General features: G+C 31.5%; 1 protein-coding gene across 3 annotated transcripts in view; it reads left to right on the top strand.

Annotated features, from left to right (window-relative positions):
* The window catches only part of LOC115881477 (transcription factor GATA-4-like), a 118,973-nt gene that overhangs the window by 63,916 nt on the left and 33,056 nt on the right, over positions 1–22,001 (top strand). The gene's annotated exons all lie outside the window — the stretch shown is intronic.

The following is a 22,001-nucleotide window of genomic DNA, read 5'->3' on the forward strand; positions in this document are numbered from 1 at the left end:
GTACGTCCTGAACATTTAAAACAGTAGGTACCTACCTATCTATTAATTTCACTATTAGAGCAATCGCCTCAGATATTTTTGTAATAAAAAGAATTATTATAGGGACTAGTATATATTATTAAGACCCTAAAATCTACATAAATATAGTCTCAAACTACAGCAAAAGTAAATTTCCTATATAAAATTCATTACAAATTGCGTTACTGCAAAATCCGTCTTAGCCACTTATATTTGCTTTTTATTGTAATTATTCTTGCAAATCCCGCATTTTTTCATAGGATTATTACAGAAGTAATATTACTACTGACGTCTTATCCATTTAATATTGTAACGTTTTTAGTTCGTTACATGTATTTTTTATATATGATTTATATGATGTCTGGCGTATCGTCATCGGATTCCGTATCGTTCAGGCCTGACAATTTATTTGGCACGCTTGGCGTAATTTTTACGTTCCCTAGTCGCCAACCCTGTTATCGTTTGACACAACCCTGTTATCGCTCTGTGGAGGCGCTGTCAACATCACTTCTGTCAACTCTCTGTGCTGTGGACTCACTTTTGCTTTTAGCGCTCTGTAGCCTAACCTAACCATCCCGGCTTTTAGAAATGGTGATTATTTAAATCTTGCTGTATAATTTGAATCAGCTGCTATTTCAAACCAACAGGTAAAAATGAGATATTATCTTTTTTGATTCGTTATTATTACTGCGTATTTTTAGGGTAGAGTTTTGGATGTCCCAACCTAACTTGTATTTGTATTTTGCTGGCACGTTGGCGTCCCTTTTCTTTTGTTCTCCAGAATGTCACATGGAAGAAAGGACATGTTCTTTATTATTTAGTGAGCCCTCGGAAGTAATTCGAGGGTCCAAGGTACGGACTATTTACAAGGTACGGGCATTATCCAAGGTCCTAGTAGTATCCAAGGTACGGGTAGTGTTCCCCTGTACCGTTGTCTTATGGACGGACTATTTACAAGGTACGGGCATTATCCAAGGTCCTAGTAGTGTTCCAAGGTACGGGTAGTGTCCCCATATTGCCACAGTATGGATAGAGCGTAAGCCCCATGCTGCTTCGCTCCCATTTCTAAGCCTAGTCAGTAGCTACGGCTATATTGATTCATGGTGTCCTCATCCTGGCCTCTTTTGTTGTATTGGCCAACAGGATAGCCGAGAAACAGTACAGAGATATGAGCCCACCTCACGCTGCTACTCTTCGAAACAGGATTGCCTTAAGAACAGCTAAGTGAAGATTTAGGTTCTGGTTTTCAGTCGATTTTCAGTCTTAACTTAACGTACATTTGGTTAGGTTAGTAAGACATTTATGTCGATTTAGTAGTTACAATATGATTTAGATTTTAGGTTTCATTACATTACGCCTTGTAATAGTATTACTTGTTTATAGATATTATTATTGCACTAACATCATATAAAATATATCAAATTAATTAAAGTAATACTACATTTCATATATTCTCTTAAACGTTACATGTCTTGTATTTTATCATAGTTGTTTTCATAGATATTTAGTACAATTCTTAACACCACTTTCGTTGACATATAACCACTGTAATAATTATTAAAATTGTACAATGCTATTTACCATCACAATCCATCATGAATAAATATAGTCATTAGTTAATTTATTTTTAAGTAATATACAACTGTGTTTTCTTTCTCTGTACATGCCTGGCGCCCAATATCTGTAATTTTTTGTTTATTGTTATTAATTAGTTCTTTCCAGTGAAATACCTTATCCACGACTGCTCTCCGATGAAAAGCTGCCGTTCGCAGTGGTAATGTTTATAAAAAAACGCTACAATATCCTTACCAAATTTTATTTACAATGCAAATATCTTGCTGTAGCAAAACCCGCAAAACAAAAGGCATACAAAAAACGTGTCCATTAAGTGGAATCATTGTTTTGTATCTGTTTTTTTAAAGAGAAAAAACACAAAAATAATACGTATTAGGCAGGTTTTGTTGCAGTATATGCATCATACTGCAACAAAATCCGCTTTATCCGAATTATTTTTGTGTTTTTTCTCTTTAAAAATATAATGAAAATTATTTTTAGGTATAGGAACATGTATAGTCGAAAAGTAACGAATGGAAAAGCCTTTTTACTAGCGAAATAAATAAAGCGGGTTTCCATTTGAAAAAAATGATTTGTGATAATTTTTAATCGCTCTATATGACAGCTGCGGCCATTATTATATGACATTCGAACAATTTAATTTTTGAAATAGATAGCCACATGTTTTCTCTTTGTGGTATAGTTGCTGTGGTAATCACTAAGTTTGACATTTAGGCTATACACATATTTTTGAGAGGCAGTTTTTTCGTTCAAAAATATTTTTTTTCTCAGAAACGGTCAATGTTAGATATTAGATATAGAGTGTTTAATATCAAAATTCATAGAATTTTACAGAGAATTTAAGTATGTAATAAAAAATGGGGGCACACATTTAAAATAAGAAAGTTCCTGCCAAGTTCCGGTATTTCCGGAAGTGCCGCCATATTGAAAATATTTTTAATCGATAGATCTCGTTGTGAAACTATGATGTGCAAAAAATCTCCGAGCTAGATGTTGTAGTTCTCTAGAAACTTCTAATGCACGCTCAGCCTGTGACACCCTGTATACCCTAACTGTAGTTCTTATTTTAGAGTATGTGTCATATATATATATAAGTGGGCACCACCCTGTATATATTAAAACGGTCCCAATAATGAATATTTATTTAAAGTTGATTCTTTTGCTTCATTAGTTGTTAATAATTTTTGCACAAAGAATTATAAAAATAACGAAGGTGTACCAATATTATATCTTAAACGCGAAAAGAAAAAGAAAAGTTATATTAGTAACGAGGTGATTTCATTCTTGATAGTCGATTAATAAATTTGCTATGTCTGCATATAAACGCATAAAATAAACAACTTTGACACAAATCAAATGATTCATTATTGCAATTGAAATCTAAGTATAAATAACATTGTGAGTTTCGATTTCGATGACCAGATCGGTATATTTCTTCTATATTAATATAATAACTTATAATTTTCATATTACACGTGCAATATCCAGAGATATATAGAGAACCAGATCTAGCCGGCCATAATTTTACGATTGGAAAAATTAAACAATGTAAAACCATCACAGTGTAATATCAATGTCAAGGCCGTACGTGTTTTTCCCGGAATATAGAACATCTGAATAGTTAAAATACCTCAAAAATATGTCACAATATCGTTTCTTCAATGTCTGTGTGAAAAAACGTGCTAATGAATCACATTCGAATGTTTCCTATGAAACGTCAGCTTGAAATATTAATATTTTTAGAGCTATTTATACTACAAGCTCGGTGAAACAGTAAATTTAATTGTCTAAGAGAATAACATGGACATAAAAAGGTTGTTCAGTTCTTTTACTATACCAAAACGGATATAACGAACGATTACAATAATTCGGGCTGGATCGCAAAAGTTTGTTCGCTAAACAACTCTGTCTTTGATGGAACGCATTTTCTCTACTGCGCATAAGCTTAACCGTTCGTTCTCTGCTATTTTGGAACAAACCAACAAACCTAATATTTTCAATATTTTTGCCCAGAACATTTTGCAACATGTAGAATATCATTATATGAAGCTATTCCTAAGGCAATATATTTCAAGGATTTTAGCAATATAAACATCATATACAGTGCTCGCTAAAAAGTTTGCATCAAATGTAGAATTTTTTACTTTTTGTTTAAATAAAATTAAAATTTTGCGCTTCAATTAAAGCCACACAAGCTTCTTTACAACCTTTTCTACAAGCTTCTTTTTTGGAAGTTAAATGTACAAATACTTTACCTTTTTAGATAAAAAGAAAAGGATTTTAACGACTTTTGGATGAGGCTATTTTTCATTTGAGTACTTCTCAGACTATAATAAAGAATTCTGTAGATAAACAAGTCTCCAATACGGTAGACAACGGATTTTTAAGTAAATTGACTAAATTCAAATATTTCTGTTTTGTAATTTTTTCCCAAATAGTCTTTTTTAACAACAGATATAGAGTTTTAACTTTCTATTGCATACAAATGCATACTAAAACACCTGTTTTCTAATAGCGCAGATACATCAGACAAATAATGATAACATAAATAAACGATAGATTTATTTTATAGTTGTATATCAATATTTAAAATTCATAGTCAGATTTGGCGTGTGGGCAATAATTCCTGGACAAGGATAGATAGAGTAGTAGTAGCGGGCATGCAATAAAGAAATAATATTTATAATAGCCTATCCACAGAATAAGCAAGTGACAGTTTTTTTTAGTTAGTTACAAGTGTTATTTACGTTATTTATGTATCTACGTAAGTATACAGGGTTGTTCACCACATACGACACGGTGTATTGTAGTTAAACGATTAGATTTTTACAAATTGTAAGTTTAGGGTTCGTTGAAGGACTATTAGAGCTACAATTTAAAAATATTGTTACTAGATACAGAGTGTCCCAAATAAGTAAAAAATATTGTAGTTGTATTTTTTTAAATGGAACACCCTATATATTATTCTATTTTTGGATTCTACGATTGAAATAAAGGTAAATTTGATTAAGGTTTATCACACTTAAACCTTGCCATTTTTGAAATATTTTCAATTTTATGAAATTGCAGTACAAATTTTAGGGCTTCATTTCTCCAAGGGTATCAAAATTTTTAATACTAAATATTTACTGAAGATTATTTATTGATCAGATATTGTGTTGCAATAATAAAAATTTTACTACCTTATACAGAGGGTCATGAAATAATTACTATCTTTAAACGGCAATAACTTGTTTAATTTAAATGGAACACCCTATATATTTTACCTCAATCAGATGCAAAATGTAATTGTCTGAAAAATTGTATTATACTTACCATTTTTTACCCATCTCTCCAAGTTTTCGTAGAAAATGCATTTTCTTATAATTAAGACCTGATTTATCACTATACCCATGGAATAATGACATTTCAGATATTTTTATAGCACCATATAATATGTACAAAATGTACAGGTGGTAAATATTGCAAGCCCATTGGCATACAAAAAAAATTAAATCTTTGTAATAGAGTATACCAATTAAATATATCACTATTATTTCCGACTAAAACACCAAAAATTAGTTAATTACATGCTTTTAAATTGTTTTAATTAATAAAGTATTCTAAATAAATGTGGATTTGGCTCAGAAATCAATATAATAATTAACGTCTCTGTTTTTATAAATAAGCATCTGTCAAAATATTAAATAAAATTTATAAGGTGTTACTTTTTAACACACTGTCTAATACACACAAAATTCAATTTTTTAGTACCTATTTGGAGCAATTATATTAATCAACGTAAATAGTCAATTAAAGTACTTTGAATACTGGGATCATATTAATTGGTCCTCTTTAACAAAAAAATATTAAACATTTGTTTTTTTTATTTTGTAATTAAATAAGCTAACTATATTGACAATATTAGTATCTGTATCCTTTGAAAATTTGTTACATCTTTAAAAATTTGTTATATCTTTTAAAATAAGCTAAAATGTCAATATTCCATGGGTATAGTGATAAATGATGTCTAAATTATAAGAAAATGCATTTTCTACGAAAACTTGAAGAGATGAGTAAAAAATGGTATAATACAATTTGATAGACAATTATATGGTGCATCCGATTCACGAAAAATATATAGAGTGTTTCATTTAAATTAAACAAGTTATTGCCGTTTAAAGCTAGTCATTATTTAATATAAATTTTTGGACACTCTGTATAAGGTAATAAAATGTTTATTATTGCAACACAATATCGGCTCAATAAATAATCTTCAGTAAATATTTAGTATTAAAAACTTTGATACCCTTGGAGAAATGGAGCCTTAACTTTTTTACTGTAATTTCATAAAATTGAAAATATTTCAAAAACGGTAAGGTTTAAGTGTGATAAACCTTAATCAAATTTACCTTTATTTCAATGGTAGAATCGAAAAATAGAATAATATACAGGATGTTCCATTAAAAAAAAATACAACTATAATATTTTTTACTTATTTGGGACACTCTGTATCTTGTAAAAATATTTTTAAATTGTAGCTCTAATAGTCCTTCAACGAATCCAAAACTTACAATTTGTAAAAACTAATCGTTTAGCTACAATACTCCGTGTCGTATGTGGTGAACAACCCTGTATATTATGATCTAAATTTTTTACATGTCTATGGTTGATATTGACTATGGTTCATCGTTATAAATATAGAGTGATCCACTTTTCTGTAAAATCTGTATTCGGATTTCTAATTGAGATTTTTTTACTAAATATTTATGCAAGCGAGTGTATAGCGTACATTTTACAAAATATCATTCAGGCTTTTTCAAAATTGATATTCCATAAAATTACCATTCAAAGGGCCTTAATTTCATACTCTACACCGAGAGCTATTTGAAATTAACTATGTAATAGGGTAAAAAATTCTTAAACTTTCTCGTAGTACACAGTTCTATACTGTCGTTTATTATAAAACAAAATTAATTTATTATGTTTTAAGAACGATTTCGCTTAAAAAACACTGACCCATGCACAACTGTGTGGGCGATCGGCTATTTCACACGCCGCCGCCGAACACTCTAGATGTTAAAGATAAATATGCTCACGTTTGAAAAGACACAGGCATATATATCATCAGCGATTTCAGAATGTTACACACGTTATAAAACACCTTTGAAGTTCGCAGAAAATGCCCATTTTGATGACGCCGATAATCTCTGACTTGACCGTTTTTGGGTTTGTTATTTCTGTTACTAAATAAATCAGGAATTCGAATAAACATTTTGAGTGCCCACGAGCTTGTTTTTAATGCTGAGGCTAGGTATTATTGACAGACATATCCGTAAATTAGTTTACGTTAATGATGTATAATAATTTTAATTATTAGTATTTTTAAGAGGTAATAAAGTGGGTTATTCGGGGTCAATGGTATATATGCTTTTTCTCCATACTAAACACTGCGATCAGTAAAGCCTATTGAATTTGGCTCCTTTCTATGTCTGCACACTCTGCACCAAATTCCTCAACACCGAACAGCTAACTTCCAAAAATCTTTCAGTTTCATAGCGCCACATTTGTGGAATAATATTTCTAATAACTTTAAATTTCAATCCTTTACAGATTATAAAAAACAAATTAAAAATCATTTACTAAATTCATAACAATAAATTATTTAAAAAATTATAATTTCTTTGACTGATTTGTGAGGTTCTTGTTCTTCTGATATGCCCGTCATTGGTTGCTGTTCCGGTTACACTGTTTCGTTATGTCTCTCTGCTTATGTCCGCTCATCCCTGATAAAATTATATTTTCACTTTTTTTATCTAATTTTATTTTTTTTTAATTCTGTTTATTTTTATAATTTAATTTATTTCTATTTTGTTTTTGGGGTCGCACCACTCTGGTACTTTGTATCATTGTATCGGTTTTTTAATCGCGGTGCGATCCCTTCAGACACACATTTTAGTAATTGTAAAATTCATATAGGTATATAATAAATATACATATAATAATAAAATTTTTATCAAAAATATGTGAAGTCTACAAACATTAGTTTTTGATTAAATATTGTGCTACTAGGGTAAAATAACTATTTTATTTTGTTATTGCTAATAGAGGGAGTCTCATTCACCGGAGATGAACAAGGTTTGGAACAAGATATTGAAACTGCATTTACTAATACACTCAAAATTTGATATCTTATTTAATAAAATAAAGTAAAAAACGCTTATTGATTTTTTTAATCGTTATTCTTATGTGGAAAGCCATCTTATAATAAAAAATTATGTCGGTTTTTATTTGTTTCGTTACCCTCCCTCAACTTATTTTTTTCCTATTAATATCCTCCCAAACCAAACCAAACCAAACCAAACTTTTTACAATGCGACAAATACGTAAGTGTTATTATTATTTTTTTAAATTTATTAAACAATTATTTTAATTTCCTTAAAATACTGTCGGTCGATCGGCACGCCACTGGAAATTGACCTCAACCGTCTAATCTTTGTAAACAAGTACATTGTTGCCGTTGCGCCGATACCCTATTCCCTTCTTTGTCCATTCTCTCTCGCACTCGTTGATTTTCGCAAACCAATGTGTGATGAAGGTTTAGAGCGTTTTATGAATGGATCGTTGTATCTCCCGAGTTTAAATATCTTTACTCTGCACCCACATGGGTGGCATAGTTCCTCCGGTTTTAGCCTTGCATTCCCAAATAGAGAGTGTCGCTTGCGATCCAGAGCCTCGCAGTGACATATTATGTGCTCCGCTGTTTCAGGATCTTTATCGCAGGATAACGTCGACCTGCATAGCCAACAATAGACAACCAATGGGCCCAACTACAAAAAGAGTATCTAAATATGTGAGGGAGGCTCCACCATAATTGAAAATTGTTGAATAAGCTGAAAACGATGATGAAACAGTTACAAAGGAAGCTCCAACTGTTATTATATTCTATTTAATTTTATTATTTATAAATAACAGGCGAACTATTATTAAATTATTATATCTCAGTCTCGTGAGTTACAGAAACGTGATTATTTACATAACATTATTTCTGTTTAAAAACTATTCTTATTCATTTTAAAACAGAAATGTTCTTATTAATATATAGCTATTTGGTTACCTTTGTATTTATTACTCATATTTGTTGTTTATAAAGAAGCACAGCTTGTCAATATATTTGTAATATATGTATGTACATCATTTTTTTTCATCAAGAAATCAGTAAAAAAAAGAAAAAAAAACGGCGTCATAGTTAGCTTGGAAATGAAGATCGCTGTCATTTTATATGTAAAATGAAACGGTGAATGGTCATTAGAGATGGGCAAAAGTAACCGGTTTTTTGAATAACCGGTATTTTCCTCTAAAATAACCGGTTATTTAAAGGTAGTTTTTTTTTTCATCAGTTAACCTAATAACCTTGCATTACGTTCAATAACCTATAGCCGGTTATTTTTTAGAAAATCGTACTTGTTTAAAACAAGTAACAATTAAATATTAGCTGTTTGAATCGTAAATTTCGAAGAAGCGAACGGCATGGATCTTCCAGATATTACGACGATAACGGGAGATCCCGCTCCCACTCCCAAAACGAAAATATATGACATCAAACATCAAATGTCAAAATTAAATCAGGCATCAGGCGAACCCTGATGATAATAATCAAAACAACAGCCGAATGGCCCTGACAGGTCAGGCCGTAAAACAAAGTACTAATGGCATAGACTACTACTAGCCACCAGCTAGCCAAGTGATACAAACCTAACTTCAAATAGATTCTCTAAATTCTATATTTAAATTTTAACCCACTTTAACGGATTTTCAACGGTTCTTCAAAAGTTTTCCATGGTTTCGCCTAGTTTCACCCACGTTTCACCGTAAATATATTTTATTTGTAGTTTGAAGTCTCTCTTGAAGCTTAGACTAAAGAATACAAAATTGAAGTTCAAGTAATGAATGAAGATAATCTTTCATTATCTATTCATTCAGTCTCCTTATTTTTTTGTTTGGTATTTGATTAAAATAACTTGGTTGTAGATTGTAGAACTTGTGAGTTGTGTGGTTTATTTGAACGTTAAGTAATTACTAGTTTTAATATCATATCCATGTCTACTCAAAAAAGTGAGGTTAGCATTTTTATTTAAATTCATTTTGTACATATACATACTCACATTGCTACAATCTCTATTTAATCATGCGATTTAACTAAGTTTATTATCTAAATTTGAAGTAGACCTATGGAGTGTAGAGGTAAGTAAACCTATAGGAAAACTAAATATTTAGTTTTGCTAGGATAGGTTATTTGAATAACCGGTTAATTTGTGTCGGTTAATTTTGTCAAGTTATTATTTTTTAAAGATAATTCCGGTTAACCTATAACCGGTTTTTTACCAATAACCGCCCATCTCTAATGGTCATATCCAATATCTGCTCATAATAAATTTTGATAATAAAAAAAAATCATAAACTAGTTTTGTTATAAAAAAATGTTTGGTGAGAGGTATCCAATATACAGTAAAACAAATTTGAAAATAGTATAATAAGAAGTTCTACATGTTTTTAAAAATTGTAAAGGCAAAATGTATCGTATGGGCTTATCATCAGCAAAATAAAATATTAATTTATCACAATACACCAAAACACTTACTTTTGCACTGGACGCGCGTTTCCCTAACCATGTTAGCATCACATCAGCGAACACTCCACTAACTGGACCAGAACCGTTCTGCTTTCCAAGTGGTAACCAACTCAAGGCGGAACTCAAGAACTTGGAAGATTCCATCCGCAACCTGGAATGGAAATCTTGCAATGGTCTAAGACACCCGAAGAAGTTTCTGAGGGCTTATGATCAAGAAAAATCACAGATCTTCCTGGGTCTGAGTAAGAACAATCTTCGGATTGTCACGGGGTTTTTAACAGGACACTGTCTCCTCAATGAACACCTCAGTAGATTGAAACTAAGAAGAAACGGCGAATGCAGATTCTGTGGGGAAGATGGGGAAACACCAGTACACCTCATCACTGAGTGCGCCGAGACGACAACCATTCGTGCCATGAATTTTGGTACGACTGATATTGGAGATGGAGAACTACCCTCTATAAAACCGTCCCAGATACTGGCTTTTGTCAAAGCCCTGGGACTGTATGATGAGTTATGATTCAAGAAAGGGGGACACAATGGATCTGTAAGGTCGAAGTGATTAACCCCCCTCCCACTCATTCTAAATTCTAAAAAAAATTCTAGCATCACATTAGCATCATCGGCAGATGATTAAAACTTTTTTCCAGACTTTTGGTGTATTTGGTGTGGTAACACCAAAGGTCTCAACCCTCAACTATAATACATATGTTTATCATATTGTCCAATCTTTAGTTCAAAATTAAGATTCTGTATTGATTAAAAGATACTTCCCTGGTTACGTTCAATTTCTAATCCTATTTTGAACATTAGAACAAGATATGACGTGATTATATGTAAGTATTCCTTTTCCATGATGAACACTGTAGTTGTATTGAAAAATGGTATTTTTTACGTTAAAAAATATGTCAATTTCACAAATAGTAATGTCAAAACTTGTAAATTGTATTTTGTATTATTTCCGTCATTGTTGATTGCTCGATATTATTACATAAGTTTTTAAAAGAACCACCTTTAACTATTCTTCAAAGTAATATATCAACTTTTTCTGGTATTTCCTACTTAAATTAAAACAAAATAAACGTCGAGTGGCTAGTAATGATGCAGCCGTGGTCAGCTTAGTTTACTAATTACAATTTTATTAGGTGTTTTGTATTTAGTTCACTCACCTTACCGCGTTAGACTAGTCGACGTTCATTAAGAAATCAATGTCAAGAACGCAGTAAATAGTTTCGAACTTTTAGATTTTTTGCTAAATTTTAAAGAAAAATGATATAATCTTGTTGTTTTTTGGAAATTTACTTCCTTAACTTCTACCGGTTCGGAGAAGCAAGCTGTTCTACGTGAGCTGATACAGGAACAACGAAGTATTACAAAACAAGAACTAGAAAAATATTATTTTTTTCTCTATGGTTAATTTTATTATTCATGTGTCCGGTGTGTCTGACGGTCTGGGTAACAGTTCCTCTAGGTTTCCTATGATGCACTTGTTTTTCAAGAAAGTCAGCTACAAGTTCGAGTACTCCTTGATGAATACAATGTCCCAGTTGTGTACTCTTAATGAAATAAATGTACGAAATTGTATACTGGCTATTAAAGTACTTTATGGTCTTGTCCTGAAATAATCTGTGATTTTTTGGTGAAATTCGTGTGTTCAAGGTAAGTGATAAAGGTGTGTAATATTGATTCGGTCACTATAAATGTTGATAGGTAATTGATTATATACTAACAGTTTATAACAAAATTGTTGTATAGGCATTAAATAAATAAACAAACTTGGTTTTACATGAAATCTTAAACCTCATTGCTTTCTGTAGTGGCAGAACTGCTATGAGACTTGCTTTTTAAGTATTTTAGTTTTTTGCTAGTGTAGTTATTGAAACTATAAAACACTCAGGTGCGAGGTTTGTGTGATGTACTGTTGTTTCGGGTAGTAAAAATTAAGTGAAAATGAACTAGAACTGGGCGTCGCACAGTGCTTCGAACATATGGCTCTAGAGGACAAAAATGCAGAACTTCTCTTTTACTGTAGGTAATTTATTCAAACTAGGTTTATTTGACACAAATGATGAGTACTCTCATTGTACTAAATGATGATGTTCTTAGTCCCACGTTTATGAAAAAAAATCTTATAAATAATAAAAATTTTAAAGCTGTGTTCCATCTAAGGAAATAATAATTTATAGTATGAAAACGGTGTAAGTATTAAATAAATCCCTGTGATAAAAAAGAATTGAAATAACATTAGAACATGATTCCTACAATATAAGTCTAATATAAGATAAAAATGTTTTTCTTTAATGAAAAAGAAACATTAATAATATATTTAATTAAAAAAAAATTAAGATACTATAAATTTACTTTAGGACAACAAAATGTATAGATCGTAACTACTCTGATTCAGAAGAATCACTGCTGACAGAATCTTCCAAATTTATAGTATCCAAATCACAGGTAGATGAAGTATCCTCACATATAAGATATTTCTGTACATCATTTTCTAATATGTTACTGGTTCGCGTTGTTACTGTTCTTTTTGTTGCTGTGAGGTGTTCGGATGTTAACAGTTACCTCTTTAATAGACCATATCCATATATTATTTTTTCCTTTCCTTGGGTATGAAGTTTTATAATAAATTGAAAGATGGAAAGTTTTTTATGCGACGTTTTGCTTCAACATAGTGGGCTTTTCCAGGCACAAGTGGTGTCTCATTTGACTGGAAGGTTCATCAATATCTAATAAAGAACACATTTTTTGAAATACAGATAATTTTCAGTTCTTGTCCTTATGATCAAGTCAAGTATTAACTAGCTAACATTGCTTATCAATTTTACTCCATCTGAAAAGTATTATAAAATAAAGTTCGTCGCAAGCAGACGCAGGTGAACTATACAAAAATTAAAAGTGTATGAATATGACAACAAAAATATTCAATAAATACGATATGTTTTGATATGTTTTTTTAAATGCATTTTTGAAGTTTGAAAACATAAAATTTTTATAGCCATTTAAGAATTATCTTAAAAAATAAATAAAAACTAAACAATCACGAACTTGTTTAGAAATAAATTTAAAGTACATACCTTGTTTAACAATATCCATAGTGGCTTTCAATTAAGTACGTACCGTTTAACTCCATAATATACAGAACTACTATGAAATGTTATTCTTTTCACTGATAAGATAATGATCGCAAAATTTAATTTTAGTGAAAATATTTGCTAACAAAAAACGCTGGTTATGAAAAATAATATACAGGATGGTTGAACTTTGCTATAAGTATAAAATTACATATTCAGATATTAGTAAAGTTTAACTTTTTTTTTCGATTTTTGTCCATGGGACGAAGCACTGTGCGTCGTGGTTTCGCGTCGTGTGTTGCGTTCTGACAGTTTCAAATGTAAATAAAATTGCCGAGAAAATGTTAATTCGTACAGGAGAGCGTAATTTGGGCGTTGTTGGGTGCAATAACTCAACTTTCCCCGATATACAACTCTTCTGAAACAACATTTTATTTATAGCTTCATAATTTCTCACACCGATTTGATTAAAAGTAAAAATGGATTCAAGCAGTTCGACGAAACAAGTGAGTAAACAAGGTGCTAATTACATAATCAAAAAATTAAATAGGCATATACTATGAGAGGATAAAATATAATTTGCAATATTAATGGTATACTTTTTTTTTAATAAACTAGTGATTAAATGATTTATAAACATGTTCTAAAATTATAAATACCTTTTAAAAATTTTGTTATAGCAGAAATAGCTCCATTTACAACTAGCAAACTAGCTAACACCACTAGCAAAACCGGTGCATAAAACTATGCTCGCTACCGTAGTTGACCTTTGACAAGTTAGACCCTCTGAAGATATCAAAATATTTACTTTTTTATTTTTAGAATGTTCACAAATTATACTTTCTAATACTTTTAGAATAATTAAATAATAAAATTTTCCAATACTTGCTATTTAAACCCGTGTATTTGTATACATATACTAGTTGTTTACGATGTTCTGCGATGGTGGCAGCACCGGCGGCGAATGCCCATGCCTATAATATTTTTTTCGTTATACAGAACGAAACGAGAGACTGAATGAATGAACAGAAGAAATCAGAATGATGAATAAGCATGCCGTGATTCAACATTTCTTTTTTATTGTGGTTATGTTTGATATGTCTAGAGGCGGTTTGTATAAAGACGGGGTATACAGTTGCAGGAAAGGAAAATAAATATCACGAATTCCTGCACTGTCGATATTGCTGCATTGGTGGAAAAGGTTATAGCGCTAAACGATATACAGGGCGTTTATAATATTCATTTATCAGTCATTATTTTCAAAATTCAAAATCTTGTAGTTTAACTATAATTCCATCAAAAATATAAAATGTAAAAAATGCTAAATCTCGTAACACAGTTTTTCCACTACAAATTGTTTTGAGATCTAATGTAAAACAAGGTCAGTTTTTTAGTTAGTGTCTATGGATACACCTATTCAACTAGATGCAATTAAAGAAATATCGTCTTAACAGTAGATATTTTAGAAACGTGTATGTTTACTTATTTCACTGAGATTTATGAAAAAAAGTCTTTGACTCGGGTATAGAAACCGAGACGTCGTGGAAGTAGCTCAAGACAAAACGAAATTGAACGAGACAACAGGAGATATCCAAAGTCCGAGGCGTTTTTAAGAAATAAAAATATATCAAGACAAGCGGAGATAAGCCGAGACGAGACAAATTTAGACGAGGAAACACGATCTTGACCCTCTTCAGACTGTTTTCAGCATAGTGTGGAGGGTGTATTTTACAGTGACCATATTAATATTAAGGAAAGAAGAATATTTAGGAAGAACTGGCGTTGCGAGACTTTTTATACATTGTATGTTTTCGATGGAACCTCATTACTTTTTGTAAGCATTCCCCTTTCGTTTTCTCGGGTAATATATCTTTCAAAATAATATCAATAGGTAATCAAACAGGTAAACCTTTCAATCATCAAATAGCACTCTGAATTAAAGAAGAAAAAATTAGCGAATCACTAAAAATTTAAAACCAAAGCAATTAAAACTCATTCGTTCAACTTTGTGTCGACTGGATAGTCAATTACAGATACTGGTTAGACTTAATAATGTTTACTTAATAATGTTTGAATATGGATTTTGACGGCAGAGTTTTTTAGCACGTGGATTCAACGAAGCGGGGTTCAACTTCCTTTCCGCAAAGGAACAAGCCCAATGTCTCGGGCACGTGTTTGTTAAAGGTGTAGATGTTTTGTGTAGAAGTGTGGCGGTACGGGAAGTACTTATTGTCGTTTAAGGGAAATATGCTCGAAAAAGCACGGACACTAACTAGTATTACCACAGAAATTTACTTCTTCAAGGAATATTAATAGTAGCGTGTATTTTTAAATGAAATGTTTAATTTTGACTAAGTCTTATTATGAGAAAAAAACTGTTGGCCACAGCCTATTCATGATCAGTCTGACAACTTAGTTATTTTTATCACTTTTGGATTATGATTATATTAATAATTTGATAGATTTGAATTTAATTTGAAGAGCTGAAAATAATTATTTTAGCTATAAACACTGCCATCCTAGAAACGACCAGTACAATGCCAGTACCCATCCAACATGCTGGCACTTCCCTGAAAATCTCTTATCCAGCTTGGCGATGTCATGTTCCTCGTGTTCATCCGAGAGTGCTCCTGAATTTTCCAGTCCGGTGGGAGTGCACTTTAGAGATATGTTACATACCATAGCCTTGTACGCTAGGGCAGCGGCGTAGCTACGTTGAAACACCGGTTCCCATTAGAACACCGAAGTTAAGCGACGTAAGGCGATACTGGTGGATGGACGGGTGACCGGTTTGAAACTGTATCGTGCTGTTGTACAAGGGAAAAGTGTAAAATCTATTGATACACACTGCTCATTCACGCCGGTTCGAGGCCGGATGAGATCGGATATCTCGTGAATAAGAGTTAATTTAGACACTTCCTAAGTCGGTAGGCCACTGACCATGATATGGCCGAGAACCTCGGTTCAGATTCCGCGTAAACAAAGTAGGCCCTGTCCAGATTAGCTCTCGCAGCAAAAAGGAGACGTTAACTGAAATCTTTCTTTCTTTCTTTCTTTCTTTCCTTGTACGCTAAGCAATTCCTCGACCTGAGCGACCTAATCATCACTTTTGTTGTAATCCAACAAGTTTTTACACGTGTTCTGGATGCAAACCAGGCTTCTTTCTGTTTTCGATTCAGGTAATCAATAACATGACGAATCTTGTAAAATTTGGCTGATCTGTAGACAAGGGGGTCCACAGATTACCCAAATTTTCTTTGTTTTTAGATTCTTGATTTTAGCCTCACTAAGGCGAGGGAATTTTGTATTCAAAAATTGAAATGCGTCACCTGTCTTGTCCGTTGCTTTCACAAACTGTTGAATCAACTGTTGTTTGATGAACAAAGGCAACAAATAAATATTTTCCTTCGGGACCAAAGGATCGCGGGCGACATTTTTCTGACCAGCGGTAAAACTTTCACGCAAAATTTATTTTAATTTCTATCACTGGTGGATACAGGGTGGTGCCCTTGGGGCTCGGAATATAATCTAATGAATTGGGTTGGATATTAGGTTTTTGGGTTAAAAATTGCGCCCTAAAAAGCATATTTTACATTACTTTTTATTTGGGCTCCCCTAAAATCAATTCCTGTATATGTCACCGGTTCCTATATTCTTTTATATAAGAACATGTTGCTTTGTATGTTGCTTTCTCCCCTGAAAAAGGGTTCTCCCCTAAAAAAGGGAGACAATGGAAGAAAACGGAGGTTATATTTGATTTTAGGAGGTTACAGTTGAGGGGTTGGAACCTTTGGTGTTACACAGCAAAATAAAACACTAAATCACCACAATTCACCTCTCAAATTTAAGAACTTACTACCGAGAAATATCAAAGATTTTCCTTGATTTAAGTAAGAACAATCTTCGGATTGTCACTGGATTTTTAACAAGACACTCTGTTAAAGGTTGTTACACCCTGTGGTAGGAAAAATAAATGTTGAAATTCTTCAGGCGTTAGTATGGCGTAGCAAATCGTTTGCCTGTATAAAAGGTTAATAGGTGATTAAGGCCCGATGGTACTTTCTGTCGAACGGCAAAACATTACCGGTACAAGGAGTTTTACTTAAAGCTGGCGGAACAGCCAGCGGTCTTGTGCTCAGCACGCGACGAAGGTACTTCCACCGTTTCCGGATTTCACCCTAATTTACAGCGTTTTTCAAGGAAAAGGGAGAACCTTTCGTTGCATAGTTTAATACCTGAGCTACCTGAAGTATGTGATTGATTTAGATTCAGGTAAAAACAGTACCCGATTTTTTTATTTTACGGAAAACGGACATCTTAAAATTTTATTTTGTAAAGTTCAATATATTTTCTTCTAGTGATCTGATTTTGATGATTTTTTAAGCAATATGTAGCTAAATTATTTGTATTTTTAAGCCTTTTTTGAATTAAACATTCTCATCTGAATCTCTCATGAATCAAAAAATTTCAAATCCTCATTTGTCCATTATACAGGGTGGCGCCTCTCATACGCCGCGGAGGCTCCACGGAGAACGACAGTTTGGATTGAAATGAAATTTTGTGAGCATATGTAGGTTAATTCAGAGCACTTTTTAAAAATATAGAGAGTTCTACAGGGTGTCCCCAAAAAAGTTACATATTAAAGTTGTGTTTTTTGTAATGGAACACCCTATATATTAATTGATTTTCGGATTCTGGGGGAAAAATAAAGGTGAGTTTTATAAGAGAAGTATATGACTAAAATGTGAGGTTTTTGACATATTTAACATTTTTTAAAAATAAAAACAATTTTTAAATTACAATAAAAGCTACCTAAATAGAATTTACGCGGTATAGCCTAATATGTAGTTAAATTAACTATTGTACTTTAAATCAAATTAAAACTTGATCCAAACAATTATACAGGGTGAGACAAAATTAATATTGAACATTGGTCACCTTTAAAAGCATGTTACTCTTTTATTTTAAATAGAACACCCAGTATATTATTCCGATATTCAATGGGGAATTCATGTATCTTCAAAATACTATTAAAGTTGCCTACCCCTCAAACAAAGATTTTCCTAGATATTTTCATTTACATGATTTGATCTCAGTAGATCTTTATTATTTGATAAAATCTAGATGCCTGTAATATGTCTGACGTTACTTCAACATAGCTGTCTAATTGGTCCAACTTTAATAACTAGTTATCATTTTGTGTCAGTTAAAATAAAAAAAAATCTCAGAAATTGGCCGAAAATTCAAACTTATCCTACATCAGAGAGAATTGATATGATTCTATTAGTTGGTGAATGCAGTGTGCATTCACCAATTAAATGGTGAATTTTTTTGTAGCTTGATTATTTTTGGAGATGGCGACTAGACAAGCTACTAGACAAGTGCTATTGGAAAATGGATTTGTGTTTTATTTGCAAGGAATTATTGAATGTTTCGTTTTGGGGAAATAAATACATATCATAGGGAAGTTTGCATGTAATTTTAATATGAACACCTTTAAGTTGGTAAATTCGTAGAACTAAACAAAAATTATGAAACTACCCCAATTTGTTCAGGAACTGGACGCTATCTCCAAAAATAATGAAGCTACAAAAAAAATCATGAGGGAAAGTTGCTTGTCCATTTATTATGAACAACTTTCATACGTATTAATTTGCTGTAAAACAAACTTTTTGAAAACCACCCCAAAGGGCTCATGAAACGGCCGCTAAGTCCGGAAATAATAAACTTATTAAAAAAATTCATTAGGCGAACTTATAGAGAATATTCTTATGTAAAATTTGGCGTCTAATTATTTTGTTGTAGTACAGTTTAAAAAAAAACACCCCTATTGCTCAAAAACCGCAAGTGGAAAATTTCCGATTTTCTTTATTTTACACTCAGAAGACAGTCGCTGACAAAAATCAGCTTGTCCCTAATTTTTTTTTTCAAATGACAATTTTATTGGATTATCTGTGGAATGGTTTAACGGTTAGGTTAGGTATAAATAAAGAATATTAGTTTTATATTATTAGTTAGGTATAAATAAAGAAAAAATATAAGTTGTTTTTAAGTTACTATAAAAACAACTTTGTCATCAAGGTGCATACTTGAAAAAAAATAAGTGAAAAAAAATCAGCTAAAAATGAAAAAACTAATAATTACTAAAAATGAAAAATGAAAGCAACAAGAAAAAATGGGTATTTTCCAAGTTGGTTAATTCCGAAGGTTTCATATTATTATTTATATCTATACATTTTTGCATACGCTCAAACCAATTCTGGAAACATTTTTTCCATTTTGAAGCTGATATCGTAGAAACATGGTTTTAAAAGTGTTAATGTTGACAGTGGGACACAAGACAATGTCATAGAATGTCATTAGGCGATAAATCGGGCGAATACGGGCAATGAGGCATTAATTCCATGTTTTTCTCCTTCAAATATTCACTTGTTTAACGAGCTTTATGCGACTTGCCTATGTTTATGGGAGCTGACATTGTCATGTCGAATAATGATGTGACGTTTTTTGTTCTTTTTTCTTATTTCATCGAAGACTTTTGACAAACAAATTGTTGAATACCATTCGGCATTAACAGCTCTTCGATCCTCTAATGGAATGGTTGCGACGTGTCCAGTACAACCGAAGAAACAAGTGATTGTAAAAACTTAAAAGGCTAATTGTTTCCTTCAAAAAGAATATCTCCGATATGAATCAAAAAATTAACTTTGATGATAAAGTGCAAAAATAAATTCCTCACATTGTTAAACCATTACACAGGGTGTTACTTTTTAATTTAAAAGGAGTCTATATATATATATATATATATATTTAGATTGCCTATATATATATATATATATATATATATATATATATATATATACAATAATTTATATACAATAAATATAAATATATATATATATATATATATATATATATATATATATATATATATATATATATATATACAATAATATATATATAATAATTTATATATAATAAATATAATATATATATATATATATATATATATATATATATATATAATATATATACAATAAAGAAAAAAGTCAAATAATTCTGGATGCACGTTTCTCTATGTTTTTTTTGTCTGGAAAAAAATTAAACACAGTGAAACAGAAATATTAAAAATTAATAAGTTATTCTAAAAACTTATCTAGGTATAGTGTTTATTAATTATTAATAGGGTCTCTCTTATATTAAGTTATTTAATTTTTTATATAGAAAAATTATTTTTTTACAGAAAAATTACGAAATAAAAATGCGATATTTTTAGCTTAGAGATTAGTGATAACATTTGACAACAATGACACTGTGTTGTCTTTAAAAGGACTACAAAAATATTAATGAACAGTAACTAATGAAAAAAATATAATAAATTTGAAGAGAGGAAATATAAGATATGAATAAGATCGGTATTTTACATTATGCGGTAAAGTTGGTTAATTTGATGAGATAAATGATTAATCAAAATATTAATATAATATAAATGATTAGTCACAAATATTTTTAATAATAAAAAACAGTTATTTTATACTTAGATGCGTGAACCCCATAAATTAGCTATTGTAAACTCCCAACATCAGGGGCGGATACAGAAATTTATTTTAGGGGGGGCCCAAATAAAAAATAATGCAAAATATGCCTTTTAGGGCGCCATTTTTAATCCAAAAGCCTAATATTTATTCCAATTTACAGATTTTAAAGGGGGCCCGGGCCCCTCCCCCCCTCTGTATCCGCCACTGCCCAACATACGAATATAAGTGGCAATAGTAGAAAAAATAATACTTACTACTATAGCGTATTTTACTATAATCTTTTTTGATGAGAAGAACCTTTGATAGTTTAACAATACTAATCTACTTGATATATTATGTAGGTGATTGTTTTAGTCAAATATCTAGTTTTGACCCACCCTGTATATAGTATACAATAGATTGTATATTATTTTAAATAGAATAACTTGAATAATGAATATAGTTTTTATCCAACTTTTTATTTTAATAAATAATTGTATCCAAAATCTACGGTTATTCTCTAAAGTCTATCCAACGAATGTGTGTCCTGTGTCCCATGAATACTGACAAATCTTAGTTTAGCGAAAATCGCCCTTTTTTAAATGAACTTTATTTTATTTAATACGAACATATAAAGACCAATATAAAATTTATCACACACACATGGTATTTCGTATATAACATTTTTTGTTTGTTGTTCAGTGTTCTTAATACAATAACCCTTCTATGGTAAAGAATCACAAAATCCCCAAACAAAAAAAACAGCCCATATAGAAGAGGTGGTACTATGGGCAGACTGTGGGACCCTTCTGACGTCGATTGGTCACGTGTTGGTACCTCCGAAGACAAGTTAAGATGGTACGGTACGACCAAAACGGTCAGTCGCCAGTCGCGAACCACCCAGTACCGTATTGTCGTACTATCTGTCAGTGCTCTCAGTCAGTCGCGCGTCGCCTTCTAGTGATACACGGTTTTCAGTACTCAGTACCACCCAGCTTTCCGAAAAAAAGTCTAAACAAACACGACAATTTTCGGTACTTTTTTCTCTTTCAATTCCAACGTTCATGCCTCTGTTACTAGCTATGGACGATTCACACAGTAACTGTATTCAGCAGCAGTACAAGTTAGTTTTTTTGCAGTTTTTTTTGCTCGTATTTGTAGTTTTTTATCTGTCCTCTTGGGGCAGTACTGATTATTTTA

This window comes from Sitophilus oryzae, unplaced genomic scaffold (assembly GCF_002938485.1).
Source record: "Sitophilus oryzae breed Bouriz unplaced genomic scaffold, Soryzae_2.0 scaffold_172_pilon_pilon, whole genome shotgun sequence".
Classification (NCBI taxonomy): Eukaryota; Metazoa; Arthropoda; class Insecta; order Coleoptera; family Curculionidae; genus Sitophilus; species Sitophilus oryzae.